Source organism: Centrocercus urophasianus, unplaced genomic scaffold (genome assembly GCF_019232065.1).
Source record: "Centrocercus urophasianus isolate 14NV4802_14NV808 unplaced genomic scaffold, USGS_Curo_1.0 seq_10, whole genome shotgun sequence".
Classification (NCBI taxonomy): domain Eukaryota; kingdom Metazoa; phylum Chordata; class Aves; order Galliformes; family Phasianidae; genus Centrocercus; species Centrocercus urophasianus.
This window is the reverse complement of record NW_024884142.1, coordinates 99277734-99290543: the sequence shown is the minus strand read 5'-3', so window position 1 is coordinate 99290543 and position 12810 is coordinate 99277734.

Here is a 12810-nt window from a genome sequence, read left to right as displayed (position 1 = left end):
TAAGTTTTGATTTTACCCAGATGTTTGCAGAACAGCACTGTTCACTGAGTGATCTCTCCATAGAGATGGAGGATCACACACAAGGGCTGTCTGGAGAAAAACTGGGAGGTGAGAGAAGCAGATGGTGCATTTTGATGATGCATTTTAATGCTGCCTGTTCAAGCAATAGCTGACTATGACCTCTGTGTGTCTGTCACAAGGCAAGCTGGCAACAGGCACAGCGAGTCCTTTTGGAAGTTGTGGAATTGCAGAATCATAAAGGTTCCAAAAGAGCTCCAACCCAAGTGTCAACCTACCACCACCATGCCCGTTAAATGTGTCCCTAAGTGCCATGTCTATGTGATGTGTAGGTTCTTTCTACAAAAGAAAGAGCCAGCCAAGCTGAGGGAACATCTGCATCAACTGGGACAAGAACTGAATTACTCACTGGGTGCAGGTCTGTGTTCTGGTTGGTTTTGAGGGAGGACGTGGCCTCTTGTCTGTGCCAGATGTCTCTATGCCCTTGGTTTTGTGGTCACACTGTGTGTTGTCCCTATTTTTCAGTAGTCCTGGTGCATAAGGCAATGTGTACCTCTGGGACCCCCAGATCCACCATTAATTATCAGTTCCTGGGGAGCACCAAAGAGGGACCCTACATGCCTGTTCTACTCATCAAATGCTGCAGGCTGGGAGTGTTCCCTGGCTCACTTGGGCTCATGCACAGCACTACAAGACAGCCAGCAGCATGACCCTGTTCCTGGCACCATCCCGTCCTGTTCTTTGCTCTCCTGCTCCATGCCAGCTCCCACACTAAGGCAGAGCCAGCACTGAGTGAATTAACCGAATTAAAGCAGAGAACAGGAGGAGATGTGATAGAGAAAGATTATTTCACATCTAATTGATAAAATCCATTTCTGCACAGGTCCAATGTATTCACTTTTGCTGGTTTCCCAAGAACAACTACAGGCATTTCTATTATTACACACTCTATGCAGTTAGGGAATGTACATCATCTGGCTGAAACCAAAGCCCTCCTCCAGCCAGCGCTGGGCTCTGCAGTGCTCAGTGCTCAGGTGGCTCAGAAGCACACCCGTGGTTAAAACTGCTTGGTGCAGTAAGCTGGAAGCTTTCAGAAAATGAGAAGTTTCACATGGAGAAAACAAATCCCAGTTTGTTTATTAAGCCTAAGTCCTATCATTCGAGGCACATGGAGTTTGACAAACTTCAGCCCAAACAAATGGAACATTTCTGAATTGACCCAGGATGTGGATTCTGGAAACAGAAATAACCATCGGCCATAAAGCAGCCTAAAGCCAGGGTGCCAAAATCTCAGCTGTCGTGATCGTTGTTTCCAGCTCAGGATCTGGTGTAGCTTCCTTCTCCTGGTGTTGGCTACTCAGGTTGGCTAACAACAGACACACACACATATATGTATACAAATGTTCTTACCTGGATGAGTTTCAGAGAAGTTGCAGAGGGGATGGCCTCGCGTCGTGCATGGGGTGGTTCAGGTTGGCTGTTAGGAACGATTCCTTCTCCCAGAGAGAGGTGAGGCAGTGGCACAGCTGCCCAGGGAGCAGTGGGGTCACCTGGAGGTGGAAAAGAAGGGAGGCTACACCAATGAACATACAGAGGATGAAATTTATGTTGACGGATGACCCCAGTCTCAGTTTGGCATGTGCAATTTAGTCAGTCGCTGGAGGATGTTTTTGTTTGAGGTGCACTGCTTTGTTTATTTCTCTGTTTCAGTTGATGCTGCTGTAGCCAAGATCCCTTCCCAATCCTGTTAGGCTGATGAGTAACGCAGTATGGTTTATGATGCTGGTGAGCTCTAAAAAAAATCAAGTCAAAAATGTTTGCATCTGTGCTTTCTAAAGGTCTGATAAAAAGTTCATTGGAAGACAAAGGACGTAATACTAAATTACAGGGCAGTTATTTCTGGGAAATGATGGAGCATTGTTGATTTTGTATTAGTAAGCCTTTGTCAAAGACAGTAATTAGCAATGCTATGGGCGTATATGTAGGTTTATTTATTCAAAGCAAACAGTGGGAAGTGCTGTTAATATAACTTCAAATGTTAATGTTGGGAAGAGTATATGAGCAGATTAGTAAAATAGAATTATTTATCTGGCTTTACCTTTGTGTTTAAAATGATTTCTCGGGGAAGGCAGAAGGATGAGGTAATCTGTGGGAGGCAATTTTTTTCTTCCCTCGTATTCATAGAATCATGGAATGGTTTGGGTTGCAAGGGACCTTTAAGGTCATCTAGTTCCAACCCCCTGCTTTAGGCAGGGACACCTCCCACCAGACCACTGCTGTTGGAGCACCGACTACCAAATGCTGCTGTGTCTGAGCCATCAACCAGGTGCAGCCAGAGAAGCACAAAGGCTGTGGTGAAGCAAATGAAGAAGCTTAGTGCCACCTCATCCTGTCCTTGGGTCCTGGAGAGTAAGTCTTCTTCCTGTGAAAGGCTGAAAGAATCATAGAGGCTTCCTGCTGCTGCAGCCAGGGTGCTGTGCTGCATGTGGAGGGCAGGGCAAATCCTGCACATCCAACAGCAGGAGGGACAGGTGCAAAGGATGGAGACAGCCAAAGTCAGGCTGGATGGGGCTCTGAGCACTGATGGAGCTGTGGGTGTCCCTGCTCAGTGCAGGATGTTGGACCAGACGGCCTTTCAGGGTCCCTTCCAACTCTAATGATTCTATGACTCTGTGTAATGGAACTCCTGAATTACCAGATAACGAGTGGTGGCACGGTGGATAATGAACTCGCTAAGGTGCTATCTTGAACACCAGAGAGCGTTCTTTCAAAGGTTGGCTTTTTTCTTAAAAGATGATTGCCTTTGTAAATCTATGGCTTTGCTAGGTACATAAACCAAGAGCTCATTTACTTCCTTAATTAATGACACAACCTGTAATTATCCGAAATGTTATGGAAGGTGGCCACAGAATGCATTGCAAGCAGCTGACTGAACGCCTGAGCACTAATAGCTTTTGAAAGGCAAGGTGGATTTTTCATGCCAAAGCAATTTCAATGGGAACATAACCTGGGTGGCCTGCTTCTGTGCTGTGAAATTGTTGCATCATGGAGCCCTGTGTAAATGCAAATGCTGAATGGCACAGCTGTAATAACACTGAGGAGGCAGGCAGTAACAGTTGTGAGGTTACTCAAGCCCCTCTGATGAACTGTCTCCATTTTTTAGGTGCATCTTCCTTTTTTTCCAAGAATATTTGGCCTCCTGTGTCAGGAGGGTGCACAGAACACGTGCTCTATCATGCAGGTTGTTTCAGTTTTTTCCAAGACACATAAGGGCAGCTCTAAAAGTAATGCTCCCTATGCTGTTATGTTGGCCCACAGCATCAGAGGTGGATGTTGGTGGGATGGCAGTAGAGGCTGAACCTTCCCACCAATATCCCACTGAATTTTGTTGCTGTGTGACAGATGGCAGCGGAGGGGCACTCTGACACACAGGCATCTGACATGGAAGTGGAGCTGAATTCCTCCATGCAGAAAAAATGGCACCACTGACATTGCTTAGTGCTTGTTGAACGCTGATGGAGACCAGCCACTGGATGTGAGGGATGGGTGGTAAATTTCTGCAGTGGCAACAGTGACAGCCATCACCTCCATTGGCGCAGATGCGTAGGAGTGCAGCTTGCAGGCTCTTGTTCATTGCTGGCGAATGTGCACAGCTAATGGTGCTGACTGCATTGGAATTTGTAGCTGAGAACTTGCTTATCAAATAGTGTCATTGTGCTCTTTGTATCTCTTGTGGTTTCTGTGGAAATAAATAGGAGGCATTACTTTTAGAGCAAACTGTGTACAAGACAGAAATATTGCAGCTCCAGAGGAAAAAAAATGAGGTGCTACCAGGATACGTCCAGAGCCATGCTATGGCTAGAGAAACAGCAGCTGATCAGATCAATTATCTGGCCACGGTGCTCTGTACCCCTTAGGACCGTTCCTCTTCCAACCCAGTTCTGCAGGAGGCATTGGCATCTGTAGCTACATCCACATAAGAGGTCCAGAGAATTAGATGTCTTTTCTTTCCACCCCAGGGTACATGCAAAAGGTGAAGGTTAACACATGCACCAAGCTTCAGGACATCTTCTGTCCTCCCTGCAGTTTCAGCGCAGCAGTAGGGACAGAGTGCCCGCAGGGGGTGATCAGGTCTTCTTATCACCTTGAGAAGGTGTCGTTTTGTGGTGGACCAGGATCTAATGGGATTTTTGTGGTGCAAACCTCGTGGCAGTCTGTAGGCTACAGCATTTCTCATGAGGAATATCCCAGATTCTTTAACAGTTAACATGGCTGATGTTGTCTTGTCTCTATTCCTGTCCTTTTGAAGAGGATGCTCAGCAGCTGTGCTTGGCGTAGTCACACCAGCTTCAACTGATGGAAAGTTCCTTTCCTTAAAAATGTTTCTGAGCATGGGAAATATAAAGCAGGCTGCCCAGAGAGCTGTGGTGCCCCATCCTTGGAGGTGCCCAAGGCCAGATTGGATGGGACCTGGGCAGGCTGAGCTGGTGGGGGGCAGCCAGCCCATGGCAGGGGTTGGGCTGGGGGGGCTTTGAGGTCCCTTCCAACCCAAGGCATTCTGTGATGAACTCACCATTTTCTTTTGTGTAGATTAGAAAAAAAAGAATGTGATGCCTAAAAGAAATTTAATTTTCTCTCCTGGTTTTCTTTGCCTAGGCTGGAATTTTGTTTTCGGGCAATTAGGAGCACAAAAATGTTTGCTGTTAACAGCCAGCATTAATTAATGAACTAATGGAGAGCAGACTTAACAATTGGCAGTTTAATGCCAGTTGCTTTTAAGTATTTTTTTTGGTGTTTTTTTTTTTTACCCTGTGTAAGTGAATATTAGTCTGACTTAAAGCAGACTTAATATTGTGTAAGTTTGGAAATGACCAGAGGTAAATCGAATTTAGGTCATTTTTCTTCTGAAGAACTTCCTCTGAGGGATCGAATGCAGTTTAGCTAATCTACTTATAGTCAAGCAGTGACTTAATTCAGATTATTTTCCTAAGTGTGTCTGTCTAGGTAATGCTTTGTGCTGCTGTCCAACCTATCCTGCTTTCCTAGGGATGCAGCAGTGTGGCAGCCAGAAGAATTACATCCATTCACACCAGCTGAATGCTAGGACCCAACGTGTGAAATTTAAATATGTATTTGGAGAAATGAAGTCATGGTCTGGGTGAGTTTCTATTCCTTTCTTTTCGGGCAGCCAGCAGAAATACAAGACATGCAGGAAAAAAAGCAGAATATGCTAGACAAGAGTTTGAAACTCTATGGATTCTTTCCTCACTGTTCCTTCAGCTCCTTGTAATACACATAATTTGGGGGCTGCGTGTCCTGGCTGGTGCTGTTGGGATGCCTGCACCATGCCCACTGCCCACGTCCCTCAGTGCCACATCCCATGGCCCTGGGACACCTCCAGGTCACCCCACCGTCCCCTGGCAGCTGTGCCACTGCCTCACCGCTCTCTGGAAGAAGGAATGTTTCTTAATATCCAACCTGAACTTCTTCTAAATTTTAAATGCTTCAGTGCTGCAGCTCTTCTGACTGTGACTCCGATGGGGAAAGAGGTGGCTGGGCTCATCCCCAAAGACTCTGAGGAGATAAAGCTGTGTTAAAGTTGGGAATCATTGACTGTGCATGGTTCCTGCGGGCCATGGCTTGATGCCCTGTGTGGCTGCTGCAAGCCACGGCTTCACCACCCAGCAAAGTCAGCGTGCTGGTCAGAGCTGTGCTTCCCAGTAAGAACCAGGGGTCACCAGCTGCTTGCTGGGGCCATCTCTGGCACAGTGCTGGCAGCCCACGTGCAGGCAGCCTTCTCACACAGGTGGTGGGGAGCCAAGGACTCTGAGGCACACCGTTTCTTGTGCCTTGTGCAAAGTCATCAAGGGCATTCCTCTTTTTCATTCAAAACAGGTTTATGTTTGCTATCTGAGGCAATACGTGCTACGGACTGCCTAATGCCTAATGTTTTCACTGCACTGAGTTCTGGAGAGCTGCTCTTGCAGAGCTTATAACTGAGGTACCAGACCATAGTGTTGCCAGGGGAATCAAGGCTCCTACATGTTTAAGCCCATGTTGTATAAACCAATATAAGATGAATAGATCTGATATTCATCACAGGAAATGAAATACACTATTTCAACACAGCTGGTGAAGGTATATGTTAAAGACCTATTAAAATCCTATTTCATACATTGCAGGGGAGGCAATTTCCGTGGTGGAAGTGCTGTAGGTAGCTGCGTTCGTTTGCATTACACAGCCTACTCACTAGATGTCTCCAGGAGCAACCTGCATGCTCAGGGCTGCATTGCCTGGTAACTGAAGGAGCCTGGAAAGGAGCTGGAGCTGAATCTGAGCAGAAGTTTATTTGTTTGTGTTCTGTACCTGCCTATTTGGGAAGCAAGTGACACTTCTACAGCAGAGGTTGCTTTCTGCAGAGTAGCACGCGGTGTCCCATGAGTATCTCTGGGAGCACGCCTGGTCCTTCAAGCAGCAACATGCTTACAAACAGAGTTTGCCTTTCACACGCAGTTTAGGGTACTAATGAAGCATCCTACATAAACTCCCTTCCTTTCTTCTTCTGTATCTGGAATTTGAGTGTGCTCAGTGGGAAGATAAGCATTAAACCATATATCTAGTCACCAGGGAGGATGAGCACAGCTTCGTTCCAGTGACTTTAATTAAGCTACTTTAGCTGGGCCAGTAAGTTCAGCTGAGCAGCAACATTTCTTATTATAATTGGGAATTATCTGATGAAGCTGCAGCACCTCGATCTGATTGCAGCAGCTAATGTGTGAAATGCTGATGAGCCGGTTTCGGATATGGATCCATAGATCAGCCCATGGATCTCTGCCACGTATGGGTCTTTCCAGTGCCAAGGGAACAAACAGCCCCTGGGCTCTAAAGCTTTTATGCTTCTCCTGCTTACCATGGGTTCCTCTGCTGCAAGCAGTAGCTGTTTTCTATGTTTACACAGTCACCCAGCCTTCTTTTGCATCTCAGAGAACTTTTGGTCCCAGAAGCAACTTCCTGTGGCAATGAGTCCTCTGGGCTGATTTCACTGGGTGTAATAGGTTTTCATTTGCATTTGGCTTTGAATTTTCCACCCTTTAATTTCACTAAATGTTGCTGCTTTCTACTGCTGTCAGGCCAGCAGAATAGCAGCTCTCGCTATGCTTTTCTCTAGACCACCTGCTGTCCCCAAGCCTTTCATCAAGGCACGATGCAAGCAGGCACCCCACCAGCCATTGCTGTGCCGTGTGTGCATGCAGAAGTGAACCAGATCATGAGAGCAAGTCCGATAAGGGGATGCAGAACCACTTCATCTGTAAACTGGATCATCACTTTGAGAGCAAATGCGTTGGCTGCTGAAAGAAAGAGAGGAAAGCAGAGTCATCCCGAGGCGTTCAGCAACAAACTATGCAAGGCGTAACCTCAAACCACAGGAAGCCCTGATATCCCATGAATTAACAAATATTTTTCTATTAATACCAGCATTTTTATTGCCTCTTTCATCCTGAAAGAACCCTAGTTGGCTTTCATGCTTTGCAGACTCAATTCACTAATTACCTCTCCTCACCACTGAAATACAATATATTCCCATAGATATGCAGATAGCAGAGGCTTAACCACACAGACAAGTCTCTGCGCTGGCACAGGGAGTGGAAAGCAGTGTGTGCTGAAGGCAGAGGAGGATCTTTGCCAGATGGAGCGAAGCGTTGAGGCAGGATGGTGGAGTGAGAGGCAGAACCCTGGACTCAGCAGTGCTCCTGAACCACTTTTCTACTCTACAGCTCTCTGCAACGACCCGAAAGGAGGCTGTGTGAGGTGGGGTCGGCCTCTGCTCCCAGGGAACAGCCGTAGGACGAGAGGGGATGGCCTCACGTTGTGCCAGGGGAGGTTCGGGTTGGCTGCTAGGAACAATTCCTTGTCCCAAAGAGCAGTGAGGCAGTGGCACAGCTGCCCAGGGAGCGGTGGGGTCACCTGGAGGAGCCGTGGGGATGTGGCACTGAGGGACGTGGGCAGTGGGCATGGTGAGGTGTGCAGGGGTTGGACTTGGTGGTCTGTTCCAACTATAATGATTCTACAGTTATCTGAATAATACATCTGTGCTGGTCCTCTAGCTCTGAGTAAGGAAGGCAAAGTTTTGAGCCCCTAGTGTGCAGCCATCGTGGTGAGGAAGAGGGGTGTGCTCACACTTGGTACTTCTCCCATCCCCTTCAGCTCCCATCCCCATTGGCCTGAGGAAAATGGCACCTGGAGATGACGAGGTGTGTGAGTGGAGAAGAACAGCAAGAAAAAGATCCGAGTCTCAAAAAGGGGCAAGTATATAGACCAAATGTATTATTTCTTTTATCTTTATGAATGAATATATTTAATTGTGAATCTTCAGTCAAAGAGCAAGGACATGAAAAGGTTTGGGAGATTCTAAGAGAAGGAAAATGGAGTAAGAAAGCCAAAAGATACTGGGCTCCTTTAACAACAACAGAAAAAATAAAACTTGAGAGAAGGCAAGCCAGAAGTCAGCTCTGTCACAGCTTTGTTTATTTTGCTAAACAGCTGAAAGATGAAGAGCTTATGCCCTTTGCCTGCTCCAGGAGAAGCAAAGCAGCGATTACAGACACGTGTGTGCACTGGGAGCAGACCTGGTGCCCCAGTTTGATGTGCTGCTTGGAGTAATTCTCTTCACTTTTCCCATAGGCATTTCCCTATTCTTCAGCCCAGAAGAGGCCAATCTCCCTGTGCTTGGTGTTCAGCCAGGCAGGAACAGCCCCAAAATGCCCTGGTGCTGCCTCTGGCAGGATGCTGCGGGGTCCTGGGCAGCAGTAGATGTCATGGCAAGTTCTGCGTGTTCAGCAGATGTGGTCCTGATGGTTCACTCCTTGAAACCCTCAGTTTTCCCAAAGCGTGTAAGTACAGGCATTTCCTCAGTGCTTTCAGATAGGACAGAAATGGCAGCCTTCCTCTAGGCAAGAGTCTGGAGAGGAGCAGCGGGGCTGTGAGGGGTCTGGAGCACAAGTGTGATGGGGAGCGGCTGAGGAACCGGGGCTCTTCGGTCTGGAGAAGAGGAGGCTCAAGGGAGACATCATGGCTCTCTGCAACCCCCTGAAAGGAGGCTGTGTGAGGCGGGGTCGGCCTCTGCTGGCAGGGAACGGCCATAGGACGAGAGGGGATGGCCTCACGTTGTGCCAGGGGAGGTTCGGGTTGGCTGCTAGGAACAATTCCTTCTCCAGAAGTGATTCTGCACTGACACAGCTGCCCAGGGAGCGCTGGGGTCACCTGGAGGAGTCCCAGAGCCGTGGGATGTGGCACTGAGGGATGTGGGCAGTGGGCAGTATTAGCTGTGGGCAGACGGTTGATCTTAGTGATCTCAGGTGATGTTAGTGTTCTTTCCCAACTTTAATGATTCTAAGGAAGACACCCTATGATTCTAAGGACACTCTATGATTCTAAGGAAGACACCCAGTTTTAACCAAGGTATGAACTTAAGGTACATTTTATCTAAGCAGATGCTAACTTATTTAAATGCTCTTAAATGGGAACAGGCAGGGCTTAAACTGTTGTAAACTGTTTTAAAATGGAAATTGTGTCAGCCACTTCTGCTGCCTTGATCCTGGAGTAGGAGTGCATGACTGAAAGGAAATGGTTTATCATCCCCCATGCAGTGCTGGCTAAAGGCGTCCCACAAGTTGGCTGCTGCTCCCTGACCAGCCTCAGTGCAACGTCAGCCAAAGTTCCTTAACCCAACATCATTTGCAAATTGCACGAGGATGGCTAATTTGCATGAGAGCAGGGGAGGATCACTCACACAACCCTTTCTGCTCACTAGGGGATCCTGCTCAGATAGAAGGGAGTAACCATCCATGGCAATCAGCAACATATTTAATTGCGTCCTCTTGGCAGTTTGGCCTTTTGCGTTCAAACCTGATCTTCAACCAATGCACTTCATAGAATCATAGAATATCTTGAGTTGGAAGGGATCCTGAGGAACATCAAGTTCCAACCCCCTGCCACCTGGTTGTCTATTAGTTGCTGGGTGATGCTTAAAGCATACATCTAACCAGCTGATGTGTAAGAGGCAATGCTGAAGGCTTTGCCCTCTGTTGGTGGGATGGCTCAGGAGTGGTGGTGAAAGGAGAGAGCAGCACAGTGTGGTATCCTGCCCTATGGATCCCTCTCTGGACCTGGGCAAGGCTTTTAAATCTCCACACCTGGCAGCCTGAACTCCTGCTGCCTAATGGCTACCTAAAGATGCTGCTTGGCATTGGTCCTAAATATTTTCCTTCAAAGTTGAAAGCTCTTTGTGAGCATAATCTGCCAGTACAAACAGAAGAAAATCTCTGTTTGTCTGAAGAGCAGAACTTGGCATGGTTTCCAGGGGAAAATGCCAAGTACATGAGGTTGTTTGCTCTCCTCGAAACAGTCACGACTGTTCCTTAGCTTCACTAAGGCGCATCTGGCTGTCATCTCTGCACATCTGTATCCTGTGATACACACAGTTTTCTCTCTATGCTTGAAGAGGTTTTATGCTGGGACGTGGCTCCAGAATTACCAAAAGTGCATCTTTCTGCCACTCCTTTGGGAACCTTCCTGGGTCCTAGCGATGTTACTGGGTCCTCCTCTGGAGCCACACAAAGCATTTCCATAGCCTTCCCAGGAGAGCAGCCTACAGGGCAGCCAACAGAAGCTCAAGTCATGGCTTGTGGGGAACCCACACGCATCACTGAATCATTGCAGGATGCATCCATCAAAAGGGCACTGCTTGGCACCACCTGCACCCCTCCTTCTGAGCCTCCTGGTCAGAAGAAGAGCAAGAGTGAAAAGAAAGAAGTGGAAGAGGTGACACAAAGCGTATCTCCAGCAGCACACTGGTCTTCTCTTTTTTCTAGGTGGAATTTTTTTCTTTCTTTCTTTTTTTATCTTTTTTTCTTTTTTTTTTCTCTTGCAGAAGGCTCTCACAGAAGATAAATATAAGAGCTTGTCTCTCAGAAGAGTTGACATCCACAGCGCCTCCTCTGCCTTCTGTTTCCTCCTGCATACAGATTAGTTCAAGCCTGCTCTGCCCACATGCTGGTTTGTCAGTGGAGGACAAGAGGGAATTCTCCACTGTGTTACCCTGCCCAGGAATGGAAACATTTCACAAGCTGTCAGGTAGTGTCTGCCCCACTGTGAAGGAATTTCCTAAATGAATTTGTGATTGAGGAGCAAATGTGTTCCTGAAAAACAGAGACTTCCCAGACAGATATTCCAGCATATACTGAAGCATAGCAAGCCTACACCTTGGTATCTGCAAGGTGCTGCAATGGAAGGGAGCTGACCAAAGGAAGATGAACAGTGATTTTACAGTGACTCTCATTTTAGCACTCGCAAGCAGAGATGGACTTCAAAAGGGCACAAATATAAAAGGAATACTTTGGAAGTGCAGTCATAGAACTCCTGGACGTCAGCTGGAGCAATGTTCACCCCAAACTTCACAACCCAAAGCTGGCTGCTGACTGTTGCATGGTATTGACCAAGAGCAAGCAATGAGACAGGCACGGTCTTTCATAAATCATGGTGATTTCTTTTGGTATTTGAGAGTGCTAGAAGTTATGGGGTATTTAAGATCACTTATCACAGGATGAAACATGCCTTGCAGTGAAGGGAGTGTTTCTTACTTGGAGAACAAAACAGAACAAACAAAACACAAATTAATAAACCAAACCAGAACACGGCTTTCATAGTTACATCCCAGCACAGCTGCTAACTTATTCTGCTCACTGTCTGCACAGGAATTGGCCATGCCTACCTGGGGCCAGCAGGGCCCAGTGTACCTGGCCCAGCAGTGCCTGTGAATACCATGGATCAATCTTTAGGAATAGTGATTGACGACCCTGCTTAAGTTCATCACAGGATTGTAAAGGTTGAAAGGGACCTCTGGAGATCATCAAGTCCAACACCTGCTAAAGCAGATTCCCCACGAGGATAGTGAGGGAGTTCCCCTCCCTTTCTCTTGGAGGGGAAATTGGAAGCTGAGTGCACCACAAGAGGCCAATCCGAATGTGAACCCTGCTCTCATGAGTCTTCAGTTGCTTTGTTTTGGTCAGAAGAGTTCTAACTTGAAATGATGAAACCTCTAAGAGACTTCTGGGGGGTTTCTGCTCTGTTGTTGTATCAGTCTCCTTTGGGAGCAATGCCCATGCTTTCATGCTCTCCTCTCATTATTCCATAGAACCATTTGAGTTGGAAGGGACCCCTAAGGGTCATCCAGTCCAACTGCCCTGCAGTGAACAGCTCCATCAGATGCTCAGTCCCACCCAGGCTGACCTTGGATGCCTCCAGGGAGCGGGCAGCGGGCAGCCAGGACACCTAGGAGAAGCCCCGAGAGGCCGATGTGATTTCAGGGACGCCCAGTTCAAGCCCAGGCGCAACCAGAGCTGCAGGCAGATGTGTCACATCGCCTCAGCGCCCTTCCTGTAGAGCGAGGATGACGGTGTTCGCTCACAACCTCGGGCTCTCCAGAGGCAGCGGTCTCGTGCACGCACGGCGTTCTGGTTCTAGCACGGCCACTAGGCGTTCGCTGTAATTCTGCAGTCATAGTGACGATTTAAAGCCATGGCAGAGGGATGAAAGGTTCAGGGACGGGGGGGTGGGGCCGGGCACCGCTCACCCAGCACATCGTTGGGAGCGCCGTGGCGGAGAGGAACCCGAACCCCCCGGTGAGAATCCCGCACGGTGCGAGCGGTGCAAAGGCATCGCGGCGAGGGCTGCCCGCCGGTGGCAGGGGAGAGGCCGGCCGGGCTCCCAGCGCGGTGCGGTTTTTTTTTTTTT